We start from the raw sequence: 26,892 nt of genomic DNA, 5'->3' as shown, positions 1-26,892 counted from the left end.
AGATAGATAGATAGATAGATAGATAGATAGATAGATAGATAGATAAATAAATAAATAAATAAATAAATAAATAAATAAATAAATAAATAAATAAATAAATAAATTCAGGCTGGGAGTTCGAGGCCAGCCTGGTCTACAGAGCAAGATCCAGGACAGGCACCAAAACTACACAGAGAAAAACCAAAGAAAACAAAAAAAACTCAAAAACTTCATACTTGTATTTTCGGCATTTCACCAGCTTTTCTTTTTGAACCCAAGTCTATGTTCTCTGCACCTGATATGATGTGTGACCTCATTTCCGGCCTGCCTCCTCTCCCTCCCTCCCTCAACTGCAGTCACGCTTGCCTTCTGAGTAACAACACATGTGTTTCCACTGTCCTCATGACCTGCACGCCCACCCACGAAAGTCTCTGCCCAGGGAGTGCCCCCTAACTTCTGAATTGCAACCTTCTCCATGCCCTCTCCTCTCTGTGACGTGATCCTGTGTGTCCTCTCTGTGACATGATCCTGTGTTCTCATTCTCACTCTCTCCCTTACAGGTAGAACTCATCTGCTTTGTTCGTCACAGAACTCCTGGTACACAGTAGTTGCACACTAAACGTGGTGTGTGCAGAATGACCTGTAGAAAGCATGAATGGGAGCCCAGGATGCTGCCTCATACGCAAAGACAAGGGCAGAGGTCCCTAGAAGCCCCAGACTACCTTCTTATTGCTCAATAAATCCAACTTCTACCCTAGAAAACAGGGTGCCTTCAGACACCCCCAAAAACTGGCACGGTCCATGTTAAGTCCAGTGAGGTGTTAGGGAAGATGACGAAGCACTCTGTGGAGTGAACTTTAGTGTCAGCATGATTTCAAAAGTCAAACACAAGCTGTTTATTGTTTCTTCCAACCACAGATGAAGATTCTTCTGGCCTTGGTCGGAACACCCAAGTGACCAATGCCACCACGTGCTTGCTCTGTGACCTTGGGGAAGACACATTCCTCTCTGGGCCTTGTTTTTTGTTGTTTTCTTTTTCTTTCTGGTAAAAGTACAAGCTGGTGTGCCATGGGTCCCCTCCTACTCGAACATTCTGTCAGCTTTGAAAGTTGTAGTCCATTCTCTCCTCAAATTTTTTGAGGATTGAAATTCAATTCACACTGACAATTGATGCTTTGTTTTTCCTCTCTTCTGTCAGCTGTCAGCACAGCATCAGGACCAATGCCACCCATCCCAGAGGAAGACCACAGTGATGGGCATCTTCCAGAACTGAGCATCCTGGGGGAAACATGCAAGAACAGAGAAATCTCGTCCTTGGAAAAAGACATTGACCCCAGAGAAGTCGTCATCACTTTATTCACCCTGACAGTAGACTCTAGGATGTCGTCACCCTCCTCGCACACTTGGGTGGCATTAGAATCCTGGAGTTCTGTTCTAACAGTAAAAATGGAGTGACTTTCACCCTTAGGGAGAGCACACAGGGGCTGAATATGCCAGGAGAGCATGACGGTGCCAGCTGGCTGCTGACGCAGAGCCACTGAGGTGCAACAGCACCACAGCCCCCCTCCCCCATCCCCAGCACCACAGGCCTCCCCACTCCCTGCCCCCAGCACCACAGGCCTCCCCCCTCCCTGCCCCCAGCACCACAGGCCTCCCCCCTCCCGCCCCCAGCACCACAGGCCTCCCTCCCCAGCACCACAGGCTTCCCCCTCCCCCCTCCCCCCAGCACCACAGCCCTGGAGGCTAAGGAGGGAGTGAGAAGACAGCCATCACTTCTCAATGCTTGGCTGAAGGAAATTTACCAAGTGGAACCAGGGGACTCAAAGGAGTTCATGTGCTTTTTCCAAAGACAGCCTGAAGGCACCTAAACCAAAAATAGACATGGTGCGGGGGGAGGGGGTGTTGGGTAATTTGTGAAGAGAAAACTGTGGCTCACTTCAACTCAACCCTCACACCCCCACCTGTACACTCTGTTCCTATCTTCTTGCGAGCTTGAGCATGCCTGTTGGGGTGTAAGGTGAGCCCTCAAAAAGCTAATCTCCACGGGCAATCAAGCAGAGAAGCAGAGCCAACCAGCTTGCCAATGGAAGAAAGATGATTTCTTCATGCTCTGGGATCTGAGTTCCCTCCTGTGATACCTAGCCAGAGAAACTACAAGCAAAAATGGAAAGGACTGCCTTCACCCAAAATTTCAAAATCTGCAACTCCCGTCCCGGTCCCCTCCCTTCCCCGCTGGTGCACAGAGGACTCCGAGACACCAGTTCTCTGAGAACTCCAGGGGATGTGGAATCCGTGTAAACCTCTGAGAACTCAGTGTGCACCCTAGGGGTGAGCGCTGGTCACCTGAGACAGTGACCATGACCAACAGGAGACAGTCCCCACTGGAGGCCAGACTTGGTAATCCCACAGAGCTCTGCCGATTGCTGAAGGACAGCAGGCCAAGAGAGGAAGGACCAGTGGCCAGGGGACAGTGGACATGTCACAACCATGAACCTGAGTGTTGGGGTCCCTGGATATGCCCAGAAACAACTGGAGTTGAAGATATTCAAAGACTGCAGATGTGCAAGAAGACACGACAGGGTGACTAAGAACCAGCTGCGAGAGAACGGACGCACTCCCGAGATTCCAGGCGCGTGAATACTATGCACAGACAAAACCAACCCTGCCTGCTGTATTCAAAGAAACAGTCAAGGAACTCAAACCATGGAAAGTTCCGCACAGTTCATAGTAAGAACCCCCAAATCTTTCAGGTGGGAGAAGTGTCATAACTAAAATGACAGCCCGAACGGATGGTTTTTACTACACCTTGAGCACAGCTGAACAGAGAAACTGCTGAAGTTTAAGCAGATAAAAACGAAGCTTACAGGAGGAGGGGGGGGGGCGGGCCGGGAAGGGGGCAGGTGAAGCAGAAGCTGGAGACATAGAGGGCAGCAGAATACACAGGGAGCACTTAGTGAACATGGAGTATCAGGAGAGAGAGAGGTACAGAAGACAGGGTGATGTGCAAGGTTGGGAAGAAGGAAGGAAAACCCCACCGCAACTTGAGTAAAATGAGAGAGAGAGAGAGAGAGAGAGAGAGAGAGAGAGAGAGAGGGAGGGAGGGAGGGAGGGAGGGAGGGAGGGAGGGAGGGAGAGAGAAGAAGAAGAAGAAGAAGAAGAAGAAGAAGAAGAAGAAGAAGAAGAAGAAGAAGAAGAAGAAGAAGAAGAAGAAGAAGAAGAAGATTTTCTTTGAAGAAGCTCTCTGACTTCTGAAAGCCATTCAAAAGTAAATGGCACTTTACATTTGAAAAACAAACAAACAAAACAAAACCAGCCCCTCTGTCCGCGAAAACTATCCTTCCAGGGTGAACGAAGGTGGGAACTGGGAAGACAGTTCATTCAGAACTGTGCTTGGCTCAGTGACCTGGGTGACCCCAGAGCCCTGGTTTTTGTTTGTTGTTGTTGTTTAAAAGAAAGGAGGAAAAGAAAAGAAAAGCCAGGTGTGGTGGCAGGCTCTTGGAATCCCAGCACAGGGCATGTAGGGACAGGCAGTTCCCTGGGTTCACTGACCAGTGAGAGACACTGTCTCAATAAATACAAATGAAGTTTAAAAGGTAGAAGATGCCTAAAAATGACACCTGAGGTTACATCAGGCCCCCCCACACACACACACATGCACACAATGAAGGGGAAATGCAGACACGTAGAACAAGAAAACCCCACCAAACCACAAAAGCGTTCTCCACCAGCAGATGAGAGAAGGGAAGGGAATAGGTCATCACGTGTGTGGAAGATCCGAAGTACAAAAGAGAAACGTGAGCTGAAGCGACATTTGATATCGTTGGGTGTTAAGGTGACTGGGCTGTGTGCCATCAGAATAGAAGCATGTATGGCACCACCCAGGCCTAAGCCCTGACGTCACAGGAGAAATGGGCTTCGGGGGCGCTGAACAAACCTCCAAGAGTCGAGAGAACCACCTGCCCCTGGACACTGAGAAGCCCACATGGCCACTGACCAGAAAGGGCATGCCATGTCCAGGGAGACTCAGTAAAGTGATCCAGTTTGTAGCTATGAGCCAGGGTGGACACTCGGGGAACAATCCCTGTTGTGGGTGCTGGTTCACGTTGCCAGGGTGAGCCCAGGTGAGAACACTCCAGGGTCTGTTTGTTTACCACGGCTTAATAATCACCCAGTCTCCATAGCAACCGATGAAGACATGGCTCGGGAAGACAGTCCCGTCCTGTGCTATAAGTAGAACATGTGGTGGACGTGGGGCAGGGTAGCGGTGGTGGCCTGGTGTGCAGTGGAGGTGTATTAGAGACAGCCCAGCTGCCTAGGTTGGGCAGGAAGTCTGGGGCAAGGAATCAAGGATTACTGAGACACTCTGGTTTCTTACCTGCCGGGGGTGGGGGGGATGGGAGGGTAAGGGTGGGGGGATGGAAGGGTAGGGGTGGGGAGGGTGGCAGAAAAGAGCATTTTGAAACAAAATGGGACAAGAGTGAGGAGAATGTCAACTTAAAATCCCAAGGTTCAATGCTTCAGTTGGCCATGCCTGTAAGAACCCCAAGTGACTGATCTAGATAAAAATACTGGAATTATTGGCACATTATGATGCTATTTCAAGCCACAGATATGGATAGGATTGTGTTACAAGAACATGTGTAGATACTTCTTAAATATGCATAATTAGCCGGGCGGTGGTGGCTCACGCCTTTAATCCCAGCACTCGGGAGGCAGAGACAGGCGGATCTCTGTGAGTTCGAGGCCAGCCTGGACTACCAAGTGAGTTCCAGGAAAGGCGCAAAGCTACACAGAGAAACCCTGTCTCGAAAAACCAAAAAAATATGCATAATTAAAGAGAAGAAAATAAAAGTCATGTGTAATCTATTAAGTTAGCACACAACAGAGGGTGTAGGATGGACCTGGAATGGACTCTGTTTCAGACAAACATGTGGATCTCAATGTTATTAACTGGGTACAGACTATAAGACTAGGGTGGGGACCCTAAGAGGGAACAAGCGATGCTGAGAAAACTCGGGGGGCGGGGGGGTGCATCCCATGAGATGTGGAAATGGGATACTGGGGGTGGGAGAGCTCAGGGAAGGAAGAGGGGTGGGGAAGAAAAAAGAGAGAAAAAAATAACTGTTGTTTGAAAATGCCATAATTAAGCCTAACTCTTTGCAAGCTAACAAAACTATTTTTAATAAAAAGACATGTACAGGCCTTGTAAAATTAATTATCTATGTGTAAGTAAGTGTATCCCATGGCCGGAGGGTAGTGAAGTAACAAAAGGATGGTCCTACCTGGGATCCCCTTGGTTCTCTTGGCCCTCTGTTCTTCCCCTTGCTGTTCAAGGTAGCAGCCAGGCCACTAGACACCCAGTGTCCCAGTGGGGGAGGTGGGCAGTGCATGGGAACGGTCTCTCCTGGCGTTTCAGTATCTAAGGGACAAAGAAAGCATCAAGAGTCTTCTGAGATGACAGATTTGAAAGGATACCAGGTCTTCCTAGACTGAGAGGAAGCAGCGGGCCCCAGGGATGCAGGGCCCTGCACCCCACCCCAGGCCAGCTATGGAGCAGACATCCTTGCACAGTCCAACAGTTGGGGCTCCACAGGTTTTTGCCTGGGGTTATAATTTGTCTCTAAAATGTCTTCCACAGGGTCATGCTTTTAACAGTCATCCCTAGCTTGTGGTACTATTTTTGGAGTCTCTGGAGCGAGCCTTTAGGAAGTGGGCCCTGGCTGGTGGGAGTGGACCCTGTAGGGCGGGCTTTTAAAAGTTTACAGAGTTCTCTGTATCCTAATCGGCCATGGCCTGAACACTTCTCTGCCATAGACTCTCCTCCTTTGTTCCTGTTGGGTACCTGGTCACAAGCAGACACTCAGGTAAACACCTGAGGAGGCCCAGCCCTCAGAAGAGGTGAGATGGCAGCAGGTGAAGCAGCCTTGGCTTCCTCTGGGGGTCAGGAGCAGTGCCAGGCTCTTGCGGACCAAGTATAGAGTCAGGAACACAGGAGCTGAGCTGTCACTCAAGCTCTTCCAACAGAGGACTCATTTTTGGTGACTTGTGTGGACCGACACCAGCGGACATCAGGGGGACAGGCCTTGGCATTTCCCAGTCCCCTGGAATGTGTATCTGTGCCTAGGGAAAACCTGAGACCCAGAAGATGACATGGAAAAACGGAGGCTCAACGGAGGAGTCAAATTCATCGAGAGAATAAACCAAGCTGTGTTCTCTGTGATCTACACATGGAGAAGTTCCTAGAAAAAAATAAATTTTTCAGGGATGATGGAGATTCTGCATGGAAGAGCAGGAGCAGGCCAAAGTGAAAACATACCATCTGTAAGTGTTCATAATACACTGTCCTTAAAGGGTAAAGTACAGAGGAAGAGAACCAGGGATCAAAAGAGGTAGGACTGGTCACGTGTCTTCTCAAACAGTATTACGGACCTGCTGAAGATAGAGCTCACACAAAAGAATACTGATGCTTGCCACTGTCAGCAGGCCTGAGGTCCGCAGCACACTAAGTCTCTCAGAGGGAGAGTTCAGCATACCACATCCCCAGGATGGATCTCCAGGCTCCTGTCTCTCTGAGGGGTACCATTTTCCCGCTGGGAGATCCTCCTCCACCTACATGGCGCTCAGAGTGAGGTCATGAGATGAGATGGTCTTTTCCGGTCCTGCCCATCCAGCTCTTCCTGTGCCTTCTATCTTGCCTCAGTCCTGTCACGTCTCAGCCCATCACGTCCCAGTCAGTCACGCTTTGAGGTCTCTGACACAGGAGGGTCAGGCTCCAAGCCTCACCAGCCATGGCTGTTCCATTATCTGCATGTCTATCAGGGCAGAGACCATAGCAGTGAGATGTCAACCCCCTCTCCCACCCCCACTCCAGACTCAGTGATAGCTACTGACTTCCACTCTGTGTATTTTCATAAATGTTAACTCTTCAGAACTCTTTGGTCCTTTAAGACGGGCATCGCTAACTCCCCTTCACAGGTAAGAGTTGCAGGAAGAACAATGGCCTCCGGAGATCTCCACACCTTGATCCCTACAGCCTGCGACCATCACCTTCTCGACCACGTCTCTTGCAGGTGGGGTGAAGCCGAAGATCTTGAGACAGAAATATTCTAGAAGATCGTGTGGGATCGAAACACAGCCACATGCTTTTTATAAGGAGGCGGCAAGCCAGGCATGGTAATCCAAGGCTATAATCCGAGGTACTCGGGAGACTGAAGCAGCAGGATTTCTTGGACCCAGGAGCTTGGAGACCAGTCTGGGGAAAGCGGCTGGATCACATATCAAAAATTAAATAAAACCCAGAAAGAGATTTTACAGGAAAGACGGCAATGGGTCAAGATGCCGTACCATTGGCCGGGAGCACAGAAGGAAAGACCGACCCTCCACTACGGAATGTAGCATTGAGACTGGAGAGATGGGTCTGAGGTTGAGGGCTTGCTGCTGCTTCAGAGGACCTGAGGTCAGTGCCCAGTCCCCATGTCGGGTGGCTCACAAACACCCATAACCGCAGCTCCAGGAGCTCTGACACCCTCTTCTGGCTTCTCCAGGCACTCACGTACACATGTGTACATACACATCCATATGCAAATAATAGTAATTTTAATTATTAAAAAATACAGCATCAGATGGAAGGCAAGGAAACGTTCTCCCAGGAGCCCTCAGAGATGCTGTAAGTCAGGCAATATTTGATTTTTGAATCAATAAAATTGATTTGAACTTATGACCTCCAGAATGAAAAACAAAAAAAGATAGCTGTGTGCTGTGTTAAGTCAACAAGTTCATGGGAGTACATTACAACAGCACATTAAACTAATAAAATGAGTAAACAGAAACGTTCCTGGCTTGCTGCAAGTCACCCAGCAGGTAAAGCACACGCCCTCCATCTGATCCGAAGCCTCATTCTTTCTTGTACAGATGATGCCGATTCTAAGTCTCCAGCAATGTGGAGTTTCCATAGGGAAACAAACAGGTAAGCGTGCGTGTGTGTGTGTGTGTGTGTGTGTGTGTGTGTGTGTGTGTGTGTGTGTGTGTGAAGTACACTGCTGTGGGATGATCTGTATGGCAAATGTGCTGCTAATTAGTCAATAAATAAAACACTGATTGGCCATTGGCTAGGCAGGAAGTATAGGCGGGACAAGGAGGAGAATAAAGCTGGGAAGTGGAAGGCTGAGTCAGAGAGACACTGCCAGCCGCCATGATGACAAACAGCACGTGAAGATGCCGGTAAGCCACGAGCCATGTGGCAAGGTATAGATTTATGGAAATGGGTTAATTCAAGATAGAAGAAGTAGATAGCAAGAAGCCTGCCACGGCCATACAGTTTGTAAGCAATATAAGTCTCTGTGTTTACTTGGTTGGGTCTGAGGGGCTGTGGGACTGGCAGGTGAGAGATTTGTCCTGACTGTGGGCCAGGCAGGAAAATTCTAGCTACAGTACACCCATCCCCCCATCTCCCATAAAACTAGGAAACACCGGGCCAGAAGCACTAAAGGTGCTTCTCGACTTAAATGTAACAGTTAACAGTGTGTTTCATCTCAACAAGGGCATGGTGAGATTAAACACTGTAAACTGAAAATGCATTCGATACCCTCAAGCTATAGAGCACCGGAGCTTAACACAGCCAGCCCTGGGAGCTGCTCTCCCTGAGGCTGCACATGAGACTTGTGCCACACTGTTGCCCTGCATGGACTGCAAAGGTCAGATTTAGACAGTTCCCTAGTGTCAAACACAGTGAGCTGAACCAGTGTAAGCAAGGGCCATTTGCAACTTTCTAAGGATGTCAGTGAGCTCGAATTCAGGGCATCGGCTTTCACTCTTCATTCTGCATCCAGTCGCGATCCTGCAGTATCGTTCTGTCCGTGTTCTGACTGGACCGAAGAGATGGAAAGAACACAAAGCCACTCTCCTTTGTCAGCCCGATTAATGACTGTGTCAGTAGACCGGCTACAACCAGGGCCTGCCCTGAAGGCCGAGTTCACTGGGAGCATTTCCTGAAAGCGAGGGATGGTGAGTGTGTCTCTCACGGAAGCTGGTCACTTTGATATCAGAGTCCATCCTTTGGGCCTTGCTCTCCCAGCACATATTAAATTTTCTCCTTCATTCTCAGGTTTGGAGGGAAAAAAAAAAAAGAAGTAAAAAACCCTAGAATGTAAGACATTTGACCCCAACATCAGTCTGAGCTCGGAGAGGCCAGGCATGGTTCAGATGCTGCCGGTTATGAGTCCAGTCTGATCAGTAGTTATATTTGAAAAAAAAAAATTCTTTTTTCTCTTTGGTTGTGGGCCTGGAGAGTTGGCTTAGCAGTTATGGGCACTTGTTGCTCTTACAGAGGACTGGGGTTCAATTCCTAGCACCCACTGGCAGTTCACAGTCATCTGTAACTCCAGTCCCAGAGGATCTGACGCCCCATCTGACCACTGGGGACACCAGGCACACATGTGATACACATGCATACATGTAAGCAAAATATTCATGCACATAAATCTCCAAAAATAGTTTAGAAGATGGCTCCCACTGTGTAACTCAAATTGGCTCCACACTCATAGCCTCCTGCCTCAGTCTCCTGAGTGCTGAGATTGTAAGTATACGCCATCATATCCAGCCAGCATCTCAGATGTTTTTAAAACCTCACTGGAAGGTTGTGTGCGCCAGCTCTCTGTAACTGTAACAAAGTACCTAAGACAACCAACTGGAGAAGAGAGGAGGGGTTCTGACTCGTGGTCATGAAGGTTTATGTCAACGTTGGTTGGCTCCATGGTTTGAAAGGTCGGGTGAGGTAGCACACCATAGAAGGAGCATGAAATGGGGGATGCTTACCTCATAATACCAGTGAGTAAGAGAGAGGAAGAGATGGGTACCCCACAGTCCTCAGAGCAACCTAAGACCTCCGGAGGCTCTGCCTTTAAAGGCTCCGTGAGTTACAAAGCTACAAAGAAAGATACTTTGCAGTGTATACTTTGCAATACTTCCAGGTGCAAAGTATTACAGTGTCTGGCCCTTTTACTTGAAGAAGGAATTTACTATAACACCTGTCTGTATTGCTCGTGTGTGTGTGTGTGTGTGTGTGTGTGTGTGTGTGTGTGTGTGTGTGCGTGCGCACGCGCATGTGTTCACGTATGCATAGGGATGTGTGTGCAGGAGCATGTGTACAGCCCTGTAGGCCAGATGGCAACACCAGGTCTTTTCCTCACGGTTCTCCATCTTATTTTTTGAGACTGAGTCTCTCACTGAATGGGAACTCACTCATTCAGCAAGGCTCGCTGGCCAGCCAATGAGCTTGAGAGATCTGCCCACCCTGCTCCTTCCACCTCCCCGTGCTAGGGTTCCAGATGCACGCCACTATGCCATGCCTGGTTTTGCTGGGGGAGCTGGGGATCCGAACTCAAGTCCTTGTGTTGACACAGAAGGCAATATCCCACCTGAGCCGTCTGTCCAGCCCATCGATGCTTTTCTCATATATGAAAATTCCTCCTCTACCCTACTCTCTTGGATAGAGAAATTCGACTTCACTATATGTCTACATGTAAACACATGTCTGGTTGGTAACTGCTTACATATGATGACTTCACATTACCTGAGAGTTCACAACACATCTTACGGCCTTGGTTGAAAACAGAAAAGTGAAAAATTCCAAGGCCGGAGAAGACAACAGTATGCCATCTAACAAACTCTGGGAAATGAGGTTGGAATGTTCTCCCTGCTTGATTACCCGCCTTCATCCTTTTCCAAGGCTCTGCCCCCAGATTCTGAAGTCCTCTTATCAGCTCTCATAAACACAGCAGGAGGAAGTAGGCATTTCTGAGCCCTCAATCCGATACCCACCTCCCTAGGTCTGCTGGCTTCCTACTCCAACTCACTCTCCACAGGGGTTTAAAAGTCACTGGCACTTCCATCAGCACCAACAAGGCCTTGGTCTGGGCCCTCAGTCTTCTGTTCTCATTGGGAGCGGAGAGGCCTTGCGACTCGCAGCTTGGAGACCATTGTGACATTAGGTAGTCATCCCCCAGCAGCTGGGTCCGGCCGGCACCACTGTACTGCTCAGCTCACCAAGTGATGAGACAGGCTAGTGATGGCTTGGCTCAGCACTCACATCTTCTTGCCTTTGTGCTTGGCAAGTCCCCTCAGATGCTGATCAACACACAGAGAGAGAGAGAGAGAGAGAGAGAGAGAGGAGGAGGGAGGAGAGAGAGAGAGAGAGAGAGAGAGAGAGAGAGAGAGAGAGAGAGAGAGAGAGAGAGAACAGAAAAATTAAGTTGCATGGCAGAAAAAAAGCTGCCACCATCCACAAACCTTGGTCAATGACTCCCTGGCTAGGGGTAATCAGAGGTCCCTGCAAGCCCAGGGGTGACCACTCGTCCCAACACATCCCCAGCACTGGGACAGCATCAGACATCCTCATCAGGAGCTACCTCTCTATCTTTGCCTCTCTGCTTCTAGCTTCTTTTGGGAAACTCTGATTGGATCTTAATGAACTGAAAACACAATGCCTTAAATACAGCTACATACCCGTTCCCTCGGGTATGCTTTGAACAATCCGCTGGACCATTTAAAATGTTGTCACTGTTCCGTTAAGTTCATTTTTTTTAAGAGTTTTATTTGATAATTATGTGTCTGAGGAGGTGGCACATACGAGTGCAGGTGTCCTCAGAAGCCACAGGCGTCAGGTTCCCTAAGCTACAGTTACAAGCAAGTTATTCCGTGGGACCTCCATGATGGGAACCAAACCCAGGTCCTCTGCAAGCCGTCTCTCTGGTCCGTATTCTGTTAAGAACCACTCAACAAGCAGTTCCAGAGCAGTTGCTGTCGCCGGGCTCTGTGGAGCTGGGAGTCCCTGGCTGACTCTGCCTGATGGAGTTCCCACACCAGCTGGAAAGGCAAACCTAGGTACCGAAGAGCCGTGCAAAGTGAAGGGCAGGAGGGTTGGAGCTAATCTAGAGAGCCGCCAGCTGCCGGCTGCCGCAGCCACTGCCGCCGCTGCCTCATCAAAAATAACAAAGAAAAGGAAGTGCAGGAAATGTGCCTGGAAAAAGAAAAGCTGCATGTTGACCACACACTATAGTGACCAAGTTCTTTCTCCCCACGTTCCAATGACACATCCATTCATTCTCACTGTGCAAGGTTGAAGCAGGAGCCGCTGGGTGCACGAAAAGTTTCCTGTAGATTAATACGGCGCTGGGAAGAGTTGATGGGCTTCGGCAGCGATTTGGGCTATTACTCCAAGCCAGTCATTCATTAACCCTCAGGAAGTTCTTCATGCCAAAGTCATTATTATTATTAGACGCTAAGCCCCAAACCCCAAATGGGTGTATGCTGCTTCTCTCTCCAGGATGCTCAGAGTATGAGTCAGCCGGGGGGGCCTGTGTCATTTCCTAAATTGCCTTCTGCTTCAAGGGGAATTTGGCTTTGGACAATGGGCCTGCTGCTCAGGGAACCTGGCAAAAAGCCCTTTCGAGAGGTAATGATCACTTTTGCTTTTTCTGTGAGGTCCTGAGTGCCTCCAGAGGCTACAGGCTCCCCCTCAAATTTCTGCTCTTCTATCCTGCAGAGGTACAGGCTGAGCATCCTTAATCTGAAATTTGAGACCCTCGAAAATTCAGAATTTCTACTTTGCTGGTTCATACACATTATTGAAAATATTGTATAAAAACTTCCCTCAGGCTATGCACAATAAGGCATATATGAAACATACATTATTTTGTATCTAGAATGTATCCCAGCCCCACCACCCAAGTTTTCTTTAGTATATGCAAATATTCCAAAATATGAAGAAATCCAAAATCTGAGACACTTTAGACAATGTGGATAGCATCTTACTGGATAAGGCTGGCTGGCTGAGGACTACATTTCCCAGAGTACTCTGCAGTAGGTCAACTCTTCAATAGGTATAGTTAGAAGTGATGAGAATGACATCATTACCTTTCCTTGAAAGAAATGGTGCTGTAATCACCCTTCACCCCATAGTCCAATGCAAACTTCTACTGCTGAAAGACGACAAGAACCGTCGGTCTCCTCAGACACAGTGAGGAAAGGGAAGCATTGCAGGCGGCCATGAACTGCCACCCTCTAGACTGTTACGTGGAAAGTGGCACCATCGGCGTACATCACATTCGGCAGCCTAAAACCACCCTCTGTTCTCTAAGAAGAGAAGCCATCACGAGATCAATGTCCCTTCTGTTTTCTGAGCTGGGTTCAGGTTTTTGTTGTTTGTTTTGACTTGCCACCTAAAGATCTCACTACACCGGGGAAGGTCTAAATGTAAGCAAGCATGCTTGCAAACTGACAGCAATGTTTAATTCCTTAGATCTCTCTCTCTCTCTCTCTCTCTCTCTCTCTCTCTCTCTCTCTCTCTCTCTCTCTCTCTCTGTGTGTGTGTGTGTGTGTGTGTGTGTGTGTGTGTGTGCGCGCGCGCGTGCGCGCGTGCACGCTTGCTCATGGGTGCACATGGGGAGGCTACAGGTTGACCTCACATGTCTCCCTCTGTCACCCTCCACCTCATTTTTAAGACGGGGTCTCTCACTGAACCTCTTTTTCAGCTAGGCGGGAGGACCAGCAAGTCTTTGCAATCTGCTTGTGTCTGCCCCACAACCTGGGGTTACAGCGCACACCACTGCACCCAGCTTTTATGTGGGTGCTGGGGAATCCGAACACAAATCCTCTTGCTGACACAGAAAGTACTCTACCCACTGAGCCGCCTTTCCTGTTCTGTCTAATATATATATATATAGATATAGATATATCTATATAGATATAGATATGTCTATATCTATATATATCCCAATATTTGCAGTTTTATAGGTTCTAAGAATTCTGGGTACTGTCCCCGGTCATTTTCAAGTAAAGCCACAAGGACAATGGTAAGGTCAAATATTTAGAGATGTTATCACCTTATGTGTATCTACAGCAATGTTTGCAAGTCTCCCACTAAGGCCTGCTCCTATTTTGCAGGATGAAAATTGCAGCTTCTGGTTTCATCACCAGCCCCTCCCCTAGGATGCCAAATACGCATACCTAAGCGCTTCTAAATTGCGTCTCCACATGAACTGCCATCTTTGTGTACAACAAAACTCAGCCTCTGATTGACAGGGGCCTTTTCTTTTTTTCTTATACAAGGTATTACTCAAAATGGATTTGCCTATTACTCCACAGGTTTCTAGAATCTGTATCAGGAGTTGAAGCACTTTCCATTTCTGTGCCTGGGCTCTGGTCTGAGGTGTCGACAGACCTGAGGGTATCTCCGTGAGCTGTCTTCAGAGCTCGGTAGTTCCAGCCCGACTTGGGGTTCGCCCCTGGCCCTTGTGAAGGATTCATCCCCATTCCTGCTATTTCGTAACTCAGTTCTACCCGGGAGACGTCCACAGCAACGTGGTGACTGGGAGCCAAGTGCAGCTCGTCCCGAGATAGGAAGGGGCTGAGGAAGGTGGCAGGGGCTGTGTGCCAACAGAAGCAGCCCTGAAGGGACACTCCTGAAGGGGAGGCAGGCATCATGGGAGCTGCCTCCCCCGGGCTATGGACGAACAGTTTGAGCTCAGCCTGGGCTGGATTGCAAGGCCCTGTCTAAAAAATAACAATAAAATCATCCTGATTTCTACAGAAGTCACAAGTATTTGGTGATCCCCAACAACCATTTGGATTCTTATATCCACCCATAGGCCTCTCATCCAGACCGCTGGTCAACACGCTACACAGGCTCCCATGGGCAGCAAGCTCCTGGTGTACAGTGCAGACACCAGCCTGGACTCAAGGGTCACCAAATGACCAAATGGGAGAAGCTGGAGCGTGGGGCAGCTTGGCCCACACAACACCCCAACTTCAGCAGAAAGCAGCCAGAATGAAGTCAGCGCCCACAACTCCTGGGCTAACCTCCCTCGAACCCTTGTCCCATGAAGTCTTTTTTTTATGTACATAAGCAAAAAGTCTGGAATGCTAGATCACAGATGTTGCTCCTGTACAAAGGGTCAGCCATATTCTCATCCTATCTAGTACATTTATCAATGGGTTAAACTCAAATACACTTCCCCTCTAGGCTTAGACATTGACCCCTCTAATGTCCACAAGTGGAAGAAATTTCCTTTGTTCTATGGTTGAAATTGGTTGGCTGTTCTATCCCAGACTCCCCCAGAATCACCAAAGGATGCTTCACTTGAAAATCATAAACGAATGGTGAATTATAACTGAACGAATGAGCCCTCACGCTTCTTCCATTCAGTTGGGCAGTCCACAGCCATTTATCTTGCATCTGCTCCACCCCCGGCGTTCATTCGGCAAGGGACTTACTGAGTGTCCACTGTGTACCTGGCAGACAGGACCGGCTACCTACATAGTACAGTAAATGCAAAGAGAGGGGCTTGTTCAACAGTCACCAGGAATTGAGGACAGGGACAGTAAAGCCTGTGACAGCAGTGTCCTGGGAATAAAGGAAACAATGGTAACAAACAACACTCATACCATTATAGATGACGAAGAGAAATGAAGAAATGATAGGTGACAAGCAATATCTGATTGTCCCTTGCCACCCTGGGAATTGCTTCCAGGATCCCCTTTGGATACCAAAATCTGCAGATGCTCAAGTTCCCTGTGTAGAACGGCATGGTGTTTGCACGTTAATCCTCCTGTGTCCCTTATAACATGTCTAGGTTACTTCTGGTGCCTCACGCAATCTAAATGCTATGCAAAGAGCTGTTACATTGAACAGGGAACCACAAGAGACAAACCCGTACTTGTTCAGTACAGACACATAATTTCCCCCCAAATGTTTTTAAATCATGGTTGACTAAATCTGCGGATTCGGAACCCATGGGTGCAGAGGACCCCCTGCAGGGTGTTATTTTTTTAATTTACATAAGAAGCACATATATGCACAAATCAGCACAAAACACGAAATGTAAGAATGATGGTACAATGCAGAAGTTGATGCAGAAACGGAGTGGGGGTGGAAGGGTGCCCTTGTTTGTATTTTAATTAGGATGGTGGGGAAGCTTGATTGACAACCAGAGAGAGACAGGAGCTAGCAAAGCAGCTGCCTGGGACGCTCGCTCAGCTGGAAGTGTGTTTTTAGTAACCAGGAGAATTAGGGTGTGGAACCTGAGCATGGTGAGCACGCTGAGCACGGTGAGCACGCTGAGCACGCTGAGCACGCTGAGCACGCTGAGCACGGTGAGCATGGTGAGCACGCTGAGCGTCCTGTCACAGGGCCGTGGCAAACACAGGTCCTGGAACTTCTTGTTACACAGCTAGCTAGCTATTTCATACAGATCATTTCATACAGGTCATTTCCAAACACCCGGTTCTCCACCAGGCTCAACACTAAACCCTTCCGCTGCCCTTAGGGTCCCGTCGACGGTTTGCAAGGCTGGGTTTATTTGTTTGCAAAGCAAGTTGTCGCTTTGTTCTCTGGCTCTATCCTGGACTTGGGCACTCTGGGAGCAAAGGGCACATACATTTGACTGCTCTGTGCACAGCTCCCTGAGCACTTAGCAAAGAGGCAGTACACAGACAATCTTTCCTCTCACAGATTCCAAGTACTTGGATCTTCCTACTTACTGGTTTATTTGAAACCCCTAAACCAATATTCAGGGTGCTTTCTCTGTCAGGTGTGGACAAGTGGGGGGGAAATGACTTGCCTAAGATAACTTTTCAAGCTGAGGTCAAACAAGGAAATAATTTTTGCACATGTGCATGTGTGTGTGTGTGTTGCTATGAACTGAACCCAATTCCAGGCACACATTAAGAAAGCCCTATATTTGCAGGCTACACCCCCAGCCCACCTTTCTCGTTTTTTGGTGATTTCTATTTAAAATGCTGAAGGGCTATCCAGTATCATGAGTTTCTAAGTGCAGGAAGATGTTAGGAGGAAAATGCCTGTTAGTGTTGTTAGTTGTGAGCTTAATGTTAATAAATAGATAATACAAAGCAAATAGGAAACAAAAACAAAATCATATTGATGCTTTGATGAAAATGTTCCCAGGGGCTAGCCCTGCTTCCCTTGGGAACAACAGCTCAGTCCTCACTATAGTCGTGCTTTCAAATATTGAGAATGACAGTAGATACACTGATCAATTAAAGAAACGATGTCCTCGGCTCATCTCAGTGGGACAAGGCAATGAATCTCCCTTAAATGGCCACTATAAGAGTGAGAGTGGCCAGGCGGTGGTGGCGCACGCCTTTAATCCCAACACTCGGGAGGCAGAGCCAGGTGGATCTCTGTGAGTTCGAGGCCAGCCTGGTCTCCAAAGCGAGTTCCAGGAAAGGCGCAAAACTACACAGAGAAACCCTGTCTCAAAAAAACAAAAAAACAAAACAAAACAAAAAAAAAAAAGTGAACGTGAGGGTGGTCCCTAGTCAGCTCTTCAGTAGCCACAGTGGTAGCCTGACACACACACTCCAATACATATTAAAGCCCATGGGCCTGTAAATTCCATTACTAGATGCAAAATATGAAAGATAAGATAATAATATTGGGTAAGACGTGGAGCCACAGGAATGCTCATATACCGGGGTTTCGAACAGGCAATCACTCTGGAAAACTGCTTAGCCATGTCTTCTGAATCTGAGCTTGTGCATACTAGATCCGACCCTTTTTCTTAAACATTTATCCTACAGAACTCTTATGTTCAACCACAATTCATGCACTAGAATGTTTGGTGAAGCAAGGTTCGTTGCATCCAAAAACTGGAGACCATTCAAATTTCCTGGGTGAGCTCGTAAATGCAGATGTCCTTTTGACAGAGCCAGGCTGCAGACACCTACCTCACCTGGGAATGCCACCACACCAGTGTGTGCCTGATGGTGTGACATTTTGTTCCCTGTCATTTGACCTCAGCTCTTCCTCCAAAAGGCTGTACGCCCAGAGCACATTGTTCAAGAAACGTGCTATTGATCATGTAGTGCACAGTATGCCCTGCTATCCTTCCGTGTTCTCACTTACGTACGAAGGTTCTGCCTGGCGCTGTTTCTGCAGACTACAGATGCTGGGTTGTAAAGGGAAAGAAAAGGACGGCAGAGGGGGACGAGGAAGCACTTTTCTTGGTCACCAAAAGGCGGGGGAGGATGGTGTAGAATGATCTCTCCCTCCCTGCATTTGTCTGCCGAGAGTCGCAGGAGTACAACAGCCCAGTGTGGTCTGCTCCCTGACTGGACACCAACTCCATGGCTCTCGGGACCCGCCTCTGGGAACTTGAGGTTGACATCTTTGTCTGGAGTCCCCTGTCATCTGTCACTCACCTCTATCCGGCCTGGGTTGCTCTGAGCAGGGCTGAGACCTTGGCTGCCAAGGGTCACTGACTGAGCGGCTCTGGGAGAGGCAAGCCCACCTTCTTCTCTGCCCTTGGCTCCCATGTGAACTTCTTCAGAGCCACACCTTTCTGATAGAGAAAGCAGTCATCACGGATTGTAGTTTATGCTGACTGCTTCTCTGTGGTTCAATAAAAAGGTTTTCCCGGGGCTGGAAAGATGGCTCAGTGTTGTAGAATATTATTTTAAGGTGTGTTACTTTTGTTTATGTTGCATTCACAGAGTTATGTTTAACTCTGTGAAGCTGTGTTACTGTGCCTGTCTAAAATACCTCACTGGTCTAATAAAGAACTGAACGGCCAATAGTGAGGCAGGAGAGAGAAATGGGCGGGGCTGGCAGGCAGAGAGGATAAATAGAAGGAGAAATCTGGGAGGAGGAAAAAGGAAGTGGCCAGAGAAGGAGGAGGACTCCAGGGGCTAGCCACCCAGCTACACGGCCAGCCACAGAGTAAGAGTAAGATTTACAGAAGTAAGAGAACAGGAAAAGCCCCAAGGCCAAAGGTAAACAGGGATACTTTAAAGTTAAGAAAAGCTGGCAAGAAACGAGCCAAGGGTATTCGTAACTAAGAATAAGCCTCCATGCGTAATTTATTTGAGAGCTGGCTGGCGGACCCCCAAAGAGTAAAAAACCACAGCTCAATAGTTAAGAACGTTTGCTGGGATTCAGTTCCCAACGCCCACATTACGTGGCTCGCAACAGCCAATGACTCCAGTTCCAAGACAATAGATGCCCTCTGACCTCTGCAGGCATCTGCATACACATGGTACCTGTAAGTTTACCCAGCCACACACACATATACATAAATAAAAAATGATTCTTTAAAAAGGCTTTGGCATCTTGGGGTAGGCCTTCTCCACCATGATGGATTCTGTCGTTCTGGAACCGTAAGCCCAAGTCAAAAGAAAACCAAAACCTATTGACTTAAAGTGAAGGAAGGAAGGAAGGAAGGAAGGAAGGAAGGAAGGGAGGGAGGGAGGGAGGGAGGGAGGGAGGGAAGGAGGAAGGCAACAGATCTCATAAAGGACCAGGAAGAAAGGCCACTGGGCCAGGAGCCTGAAGAAGTGCTTGCTTGTAACCAGTCCTCTAACCAAGATCACTTGTGTAGACCCCAGTTACCAGTGCAGAGGCTGCCCTGCATCTCCTGGGCGGCGGTGGGGGTGGGGTGGGTGGTGGGTGTTAGACTTCCTGAGCCAGCTGACATCTTAAACACCTGTGATGGCTGATCTTGGCTGTCAACTTGACACCGCTGGTAGAAGGGACGGCACCCAGGAACTGCAGCCACCTTTGAGCCCCCATGCTCCTACAACTAACCCCAATAAATCCATGGGTTCACCAAGCTGGACTCGGATGGACTCTTTTTTCCATCTGTCATTGGTGCCTATCTGGGGTGAATAGACATTTGTTTGTGTCTCCTCAGCAAAGTCACAGAATGCAGTCACTTGTAGAAATGCCAGAGTGGGTTGGGAGAGGAGAAAGGATCTGGGTCTCGTCTAAAGCCAGTCCCTTCCTGTCTGCCACACTGCTGCCTCTGGCCCCTTACCAGCTCACTCCGATGACTGCCTATTGACAAGGAGTGAAAGGCACAGACAGGCTGTGCACCAATGGAGACCCACTCCCCAAAACAAGCATTTCTGGAGCAAAATTAACGCACCGAAAAGCCTTGTAAAGAGTAGCCTCCAACCATAACAACGGGGCCTTCTCACCTCGAGAAACAGACTTCCTCTTGTCCCTACGCACAAACAATAACTCCATCACCAAGAGACCACAGTAACAAGAGGGAGGGAGACAGGGAGAACAGGCATAAATAAGATGCCGTGTGGGCAGACAGGGGGAAAAAATGATTAAAAGACAGAAGACAGGAGGATGCGTTTGACACACCGACTTTTCATCGCACCTACACATGGCTAAGATGAAACGCTTTCACAAATGGCCCTGTATCTGCAGCGACGTCACACGTTCTGTCTTGCAACTAAAAACAATATTTGCACTTCAGTCGTCGCACTGAGGCGTTTCTACCCAGGATCACCTGGCACAGCTCCTGTCCCCAAGATGCAAATTAGCATTTTCATAGGGGGTGGGGAGGCTGAGGAAGGGTGTCGGGGGAGGGACGCCAATGTGCTCTGTTGGCCACGCTCAGGGGTTGACATTGCTGGGCATGATGGATGCTGCCAGCGCTGTTGCTTAGCAACCCAATACCCTTCAAGACAATCCAGCAGCCTCGCTAGTGTGCAGAGGCAGACAGGGCTGGTTCGACATGGCACTGGGCAAAGAAAGATAATAATGTGGGGTGGGGTTTTTTTTTTTCATTATTAATAATCATTCTTGTTGATTTCTTGGGTAAATCAACATACCTAAGAGTACCCAGAGTCCTACATGAAATTAGGGCTGGAAAAATCCCAGGCTTTTTGAATTACCTCCTACTCTGCTCCAAAGAGTAGTGGAATTTTACTGGCTGCTCTCCTGCCGGTCTCCATTGCTGGCCCTCACCCCCAGGGTCTCAGAGTGACTCACCAGCATACCTTCAGATCTGTTTGTCGGCCTTGTCATGAGTCATGTTTTTTTCAGCTTGCTTTCTTTTTTTTTTTTTTCTTTTTTTTTTTTTCCTTCTCAAAGCTGAAACACTTGACATTTTAGAATGGGCTTGGGGGAAGGTTCTTTTAAGAAAAAAATTGTAAGCTACGCTCAGGCTTTGTGTGCAAGTGTGGGGGGTACGTGGGAAGAGGTGAGTAATGGCTGTGTGAACAGGTAAACAGGGCTTCTGCACGTTGACAGACATGTGACAAACGCAGCTAGCCAAGGCAGCTGACACCACTGGGGTGAGGGGTGGATATGCCCCTAGGCTGCACCTTAGCAGGGACATGGGCTGGCCAGCATCCACCCACTTCCAATCCCTTCCCAGTGACAGCATGCTGCCCCCAACAGACACACTGGCATCCATTTATGCAATAGAACAGAACCACAGAAAGCTCTATGAAAAATCCTCCAGAAAGATTAAGGAACAAAGAAAACTGGAATCGAAAACCAGAAAGGAGAAGCAGAAAGACTACAGAGAAATGGGGATGCGCTGGAAAGAGGTGGGCTGCTCCGTAGTCTTGATGACGTAAATTAGGGGAAGGCAAGAAACTTCTGCCATTTGAATGGCCAACCAGGAGTCTCCTTCTGTCCCTTAGCAACCTGCCTGGCTACAAGCCGTCCCCCATTGAGAGCTCTGCAGCCTGGGGTACCCTGTACCATCGCCAGGGCACTGAACCCAGCACCACGTCAGAGATGCTCACTGCGTTCTGCACGTTTGTAAGGAGGCGCAGCTAGGAGGAAGAACTAGCTAACCAAATCCAATTAGCCTCTCGGAACCCCTACTAGTTCCTGTATTCAACAGGATGCATTCGATATGCCATGTCAGCTCATAGAAAAGTGATGAGATCTAGGAATCAGTGCAACTGAGCTCATATTTAAGCATGATGCAATGTTTTGGCATTATAAAACATTATTGGGAAAGAAAAGGGAATAATTACCAGAAGTGGGCCAAGAGTTGGGAACAACTCTAGACATGGGTCGTGAGTTGCGGGGGAGCTGATGACGAGAGTCTCCCTTCTCAAGTCTGGATTGAGAATGAAGGGCTCACATGATTTGCATCTTTGGACTATGGCACTGAAGAGCCATGTTAAAAGTTCAATTGCTCTCCTGTCACAGTAATTTAGTAATCTTATTACCTTACACGCTTTAGTTAAGCATATTAAATCCACTCCCTAAACATAAAAACCCGGAGGTAGGTATTAGACACATGACTATTTTTTTTTTATTTTTTATTTTTTTTTTTGGTTTTTTGAGACAGGGTTTCTCTGTGTAGCTTTGAGCCTTTCCTGGAACTCTCTTTGGAGACCAGGCTGGCCTCGAACTCACAGAGATCCGCCTGGCTCTGCCTCCCGAGTGCTGGGATTAAAGGCATGCGCCACCACCGCCCGGCCACATGACTATTTTTCTTTCCTACTTTTTTCATGACAGAAATATTCAAACATGCACCAAAAAAAAAAAAACTAGAGGGGATAGTTTTAATAAACCTCTCTGCGCTTATCTCACTTTCATTTCCTGTGGCTGTGATAAAATAATTTAAACGAGAAGGATGTATTTAGTTGGCAGTTCCAGGTTACAGTCCATCACTGCAGGGAAGTCAAGGCAGGAACGAGGCCCATCCACAGCCAGGAGCAGAGAGAGCAGTGTGTCGGTGCAAGCCTGCTAGTCCTCTGAGGGCTCGCTCTGTTCTTACACAGCCCGGGATCCCTGCCAAGGGAAGAGTGACACTCACAACGATCAGGCCTTCCCATCTTAGACACGCCCACATGCCCAGCACATCGAGACACCCCCTCATGGAGATGAAGTGTCAAGCTGACAATACTGACCGTGAGTCAGTGCTCATCAGCCAGCTTCCAACATGATTACCAGTAACCAGTCCTGTTTCATCTACTTCCAGATACCACGTCGTGTTACTTCAAAACTAAAAAACTCATACTATTTTTTATTATAACTCTGCTACTGTTTGAACGTTTTGTTCTCATGGAAACTCGTGTGTTGCATATATTTTCTTTTTATGTGTACGGATGTTTTGTCTGTCTGTAAGAATGTCTATGCATCATGTGCATGTAGTATCTGTAGAAGCCAGAAGAGGGCATCAGGCACAGTTACTGATGATTGTGAGCTGCTGTGTGCATATCCGTGCGTGCGTGCGTGCGTGCGTGCGTGCGTGCATGCGTGCGTGCGTGTGTGTGTGTGTGCGTGTGTGTATTTGTGTGTGTGTGATGGGAATTGAACCCAGGTCCTCTGAAAGAGCAGCCAGTTCTTTCAACCACTGAGCCATCTCTCCAGCTCCTCATACTGAAATTTGGTCTGCCTGTGGTGGTGGTGGTAGGAAATGGGGCTGTTTTTTGGTTTTTTTTTTTTGTTTGTTTGTTTGTTTGTTTTTTGAGACAGAATTACAAGTCTCCACCACCAGGCCCAAGTACCATTCTTTTCTTTAAAAAAAATCTTAATAATTCTATTTCATTTTCAATGATCATTGGGAAAAAAAAGAATAGAAATAAGACATAAAATGGTTTATGTTCATCATAACACCTCTGAGTAATATACATTATTAGGGAGCTGGCGAGATGGGTCAGCGGTTAAGACCACTTGCTACCATTGCAGAGGACCCTGGTTTGGTTCCCAGCATCCACATGGCAACTCACAACCATCTGTAATTCCAAAGGATCCCATGCCATCTTCTGATCTCCATGAGCACCAGACATGAAAACATTTCACAGACATACAAGCAGGCAAAGCAGACAAACACATAAAATAAAAAATAAAAAAAAACATTTTGTATCCTTATTATGGGCTGTAGAGACGGCTCAGTGGTTAAGAGCACTTGCTACTCTTGCAGAGGACTGAGTTTGGTTCCCAGCACCCACATCTGAGAGTTTACAACTGCCTGTAACTCTAGTGTCAAGGAATCTGACACCCTCTTCTGGCCTCCACAGACATCCACACATATGGTGCACATATATACAAGCAGGCTAGCATAGATAAACACACACATACACACACACCTAAAATACATCCTTTTAAAAAAAATCTTTATTATACTAATTGGCATGGATCTCTTTTTCAGAAATACTCTTAATGTTAAATATAAGATCTGTGACATGTGGCTATGTATGTTTTTCAAAGAACATTTCATATTTTGGATTGTAGAAAATCTAATCTCACTGCAACTTGATATGTCATGTTTTGTTGATATTCATAGGAGGCCTGCCCTTTCCTAAACAGAATGGAGGAGGAGATTGGGGATGGGGGTTCAGAACAGCGGGGAGTTGTGGGAGAGAGACAGGGAGGAGAAGAGAAACTGCAGGCCAGATGTAAAGGAATCAGATTTATAACAAAGAAAATATAATCCCAATAAACGATAGCATTGAGGGTCTAGGGAAGCTTACTCTCTGCGTTAGGGCTCCTAGTGCTGTGATGAAGAACCAAGACCACAGCAACATGGGAAGAAAAGGATTCATTTCCGCTGACATGTCCCCATCACAGTTCACATTATAGAGGAAAGTCAAGGAATGAACGAACTCAAGGCAGGAACTGAAGAAAAGCCATTGAGAGTCGCTGCCTTCTGGATTGCTGGCCACAGCTTGCTCAACTTGCTTTCCCACACCATCAGGACCACTGGCCCAGGGTGCCCCACCCACAATGGACTGGACCTCTCCCTGGCTGGGGTGCCCCACCCACAATGGGCTGGGCCTCCCACATCAACATTAATTAAGAAAATGGCCCACAGGTTCACAGGCCAATCCTATGGAGGCGTTTTCTCAATGAAGATTTTTTTCTACCAGATGACCTTAACTTGTGTCAGGTTGACAAAACACTATCCATCATAATATATATATAGTGTGTGTGTGTGTAAAATGTATGTAATAAAAATGAAGATTTATAAAGTCTTACGATAATAACAACTAATGCCTTTTATTTTCAACTTGATTTTTTTAACTTCGTAGTTATAACATTAAGATATAAAAAGTGTTGCCTATCTGTGCTTTGAAAACAGGGTTTTTGTATTGTTTTGTTTTCGAGGTTTTTATCTTTTCCAATTTAAACAGAAAACAAGCAAAACACCACCATCCAAAAAAAAAAAAAAATAGTCGTATTAAAACAGAGCTGTCGGTTCCTGCTCCGCCTGCCTAAAACCATCAGATTAGGCTCTGTGTCTTTAAAATTATATTAAATTATATTAAAAGTCATGTCTTTAAAAGTATAGTTTTAAGATTAAGGGCAGTTAAATCTATTAAAAATCAATAGTCTAAACTAAGGCCCATCAAATCTTTGCTAATTTTTTGAAACTATGCTTATGTGTGGCTTGCATGTGGTTATGTGTGTGTATATACTGCTTGCATGTGGTTATGTGTGTGTATATACTGCTTGCATGTGGTTATGTGTGTGTATATACTGCTTGCATGTGGTTATGTGTGTGTATATACTGCTTGCATGTGGTTATGTATGTGTATATACTGCTCGCATGTGGTTGTGTGTGTATATACTGCTTGCATGTGGTTATGTATGTGTGTATATACTGCTTGCATGTGGTAATGTGTGTGTATATACTACTTGCATGTGGATATGTTCTGACATGGTTTACATGGTTTATAAGTGGCCAGATGATTATAAGTGCTGAGAATCCAAATTCCTTTTAATCCATAATGTAACTAAAACTTTAAAACAGAAAAACCTAAAAGGTATATGTAAGTGAGCAGCCTTTGTCAAAGTGTTATTTGGTTGATCATTGCCCCATCCTTAATTCTACACATGGTCTAAAGAACCCTCTACTGCCTGAGGGAAATTAAGTCATGCTCAGGACATGGTGGCTCTTACGCAGGGTTCAGCCTCACGTTCATGGACAATTATCTCCATCTGGGGCGTGATCCTTGAGTCCCTGCTAGTCCTAAAATCTAAAGACTGGAAGCATGGCGTAGCTCTGTGCTTTCGGCTTTCCTGAAGTAATTAGTAGGTTTACAGAACAAAGATTTTGTGTTTCATCAAGCTATTTGCTTATGATTTCTACCAAGTATATCAGGCTTCTAACTTAAACACTGAGTCTTAAGAAAGTCTCATTTAAAACCCTCTCCCTGTCAAGCTTCATCTGAGTGTTCTACAACAGCTAAATTTTAAAACACAGTTTGTTCTTTAATACTGATGGAACTGACATTCTGGGTGTTCAGTAACTGTGCTCAGAGGACACAGGCCATGAGGATATAGGGGCTGGAAGAACAGCCAATATGGTGGTCCCAGAGGATGACGGGACATTTCTAAAGCATTCTGTAGCTCCAGTGAGTCACCTGACCTCTTGGTCAGTGGATCATGGAGACCTCAGAGCACATTCTTCCAGGCCAACACTGAGAGAAACGCCTTCAGGGCTTCCCAGCAAATGGCACAGAGGATAAGGGATAAACCTCGCAAGATCCTACCCCTAGATGAAGAGCTACAGGCCTGCTGAGAAAGGGAGAATTCGGTTTCCCCGAAGATGAATCCCTTAATCGATAATACAGAGTGACCCACCCTGAAAACACACACATGCAAGCAACACTAAATGGACTGAGCAGGTTATAATTACACACGTGTGTGTGTGTGTGTGTGTGTGTGTGTGTGTGTGTGTGTGTGTGTGTAACAATAATAATTAAAGAAAATCAAGCTATGAATTTGAGAAGGAGCAAGTAGTGGGTGGGAACCTGAGGGGTTAGAGAGAAGGGAGGTGGAATTATGTGCTTATATTTTAATTTTTAAATTTTAAATAAAATAAATTTTTTTCCATTTCTAACTATTGTTCCTGTGTCTCAAGACCCCCCCAAGCAAGACCACCACAGAGCCAATATCCGATGCAAAACACGCAGGGGTTTATTGATAACAAGCAAGCCCGGGCTTGGTCTGTGTCCAACACTCAACATGGCAGGTGGAGGAGGACGGCCCTCAGCTCTCAGGGTGGGGGGTTTTTAAAGGGAAAAACCAAAAGCAGGGTGGTACAAGCCTTGGCATCATATGATTGGGTGAGGGTATGTAACCTTTGAATTTACTGGTTGGGGGTTACAGTTATCATTTGGGGCAGGCCTGGA

General features: G+C 47.1%; 1 long non-coding RNA gene across 2 annotated transcripts; it reads right to left on the bottom strand.

The window, feature by feature from the left end:
* Nucleotides 1–330: 330 nt before the first annotated feature.
* Nucleotides 331–20,856, bottom strand: LOC128112251 (uncharacterized). 2 transcript variants are annotated; one of them, XR_008218923.1, is made up of 3 exons: nt 20,777–20,856; nt 5,262–5,398; nt 331–1,257 (listed from the first exon to the last, which is right to left on the bottom strand). It is a non-coding gene; the product is annotated as an uncharacterized LOC128112251 (long non-coding RNA). The 2 variants fall into 2 exon arrangements; XR_008218922.1 differs by lacking the exon at nt 20,777–20,856 and adding an exon at nt 10,798–11,098.
* Nucleotides 20,857–26,892: the final 6,036 nt, after the last annotated feature.

Source organism: Peromyscus californicus, unplaced genomic scaffold (assembly GCF_007827085.1).
Source record: "Peromyscus californicus insignis strain IS unplaced genomic scaffold, ASM782708v3 Scaffold_16__1_contigs__length_79575227, whole genome shotgun sequence".
Classification (NCBI taxonomy): domain Eukaryota; kingdom Metazoa; phylum Chordata; class Mammalia; order Rodentia; family Cricetidae; genus Peromyscus; species Peromyscus californicus.
Note: the sequence above shows the minus strand (reverse complement) of the source record. Positions and strands in the feature narration are given on the sequence as shown.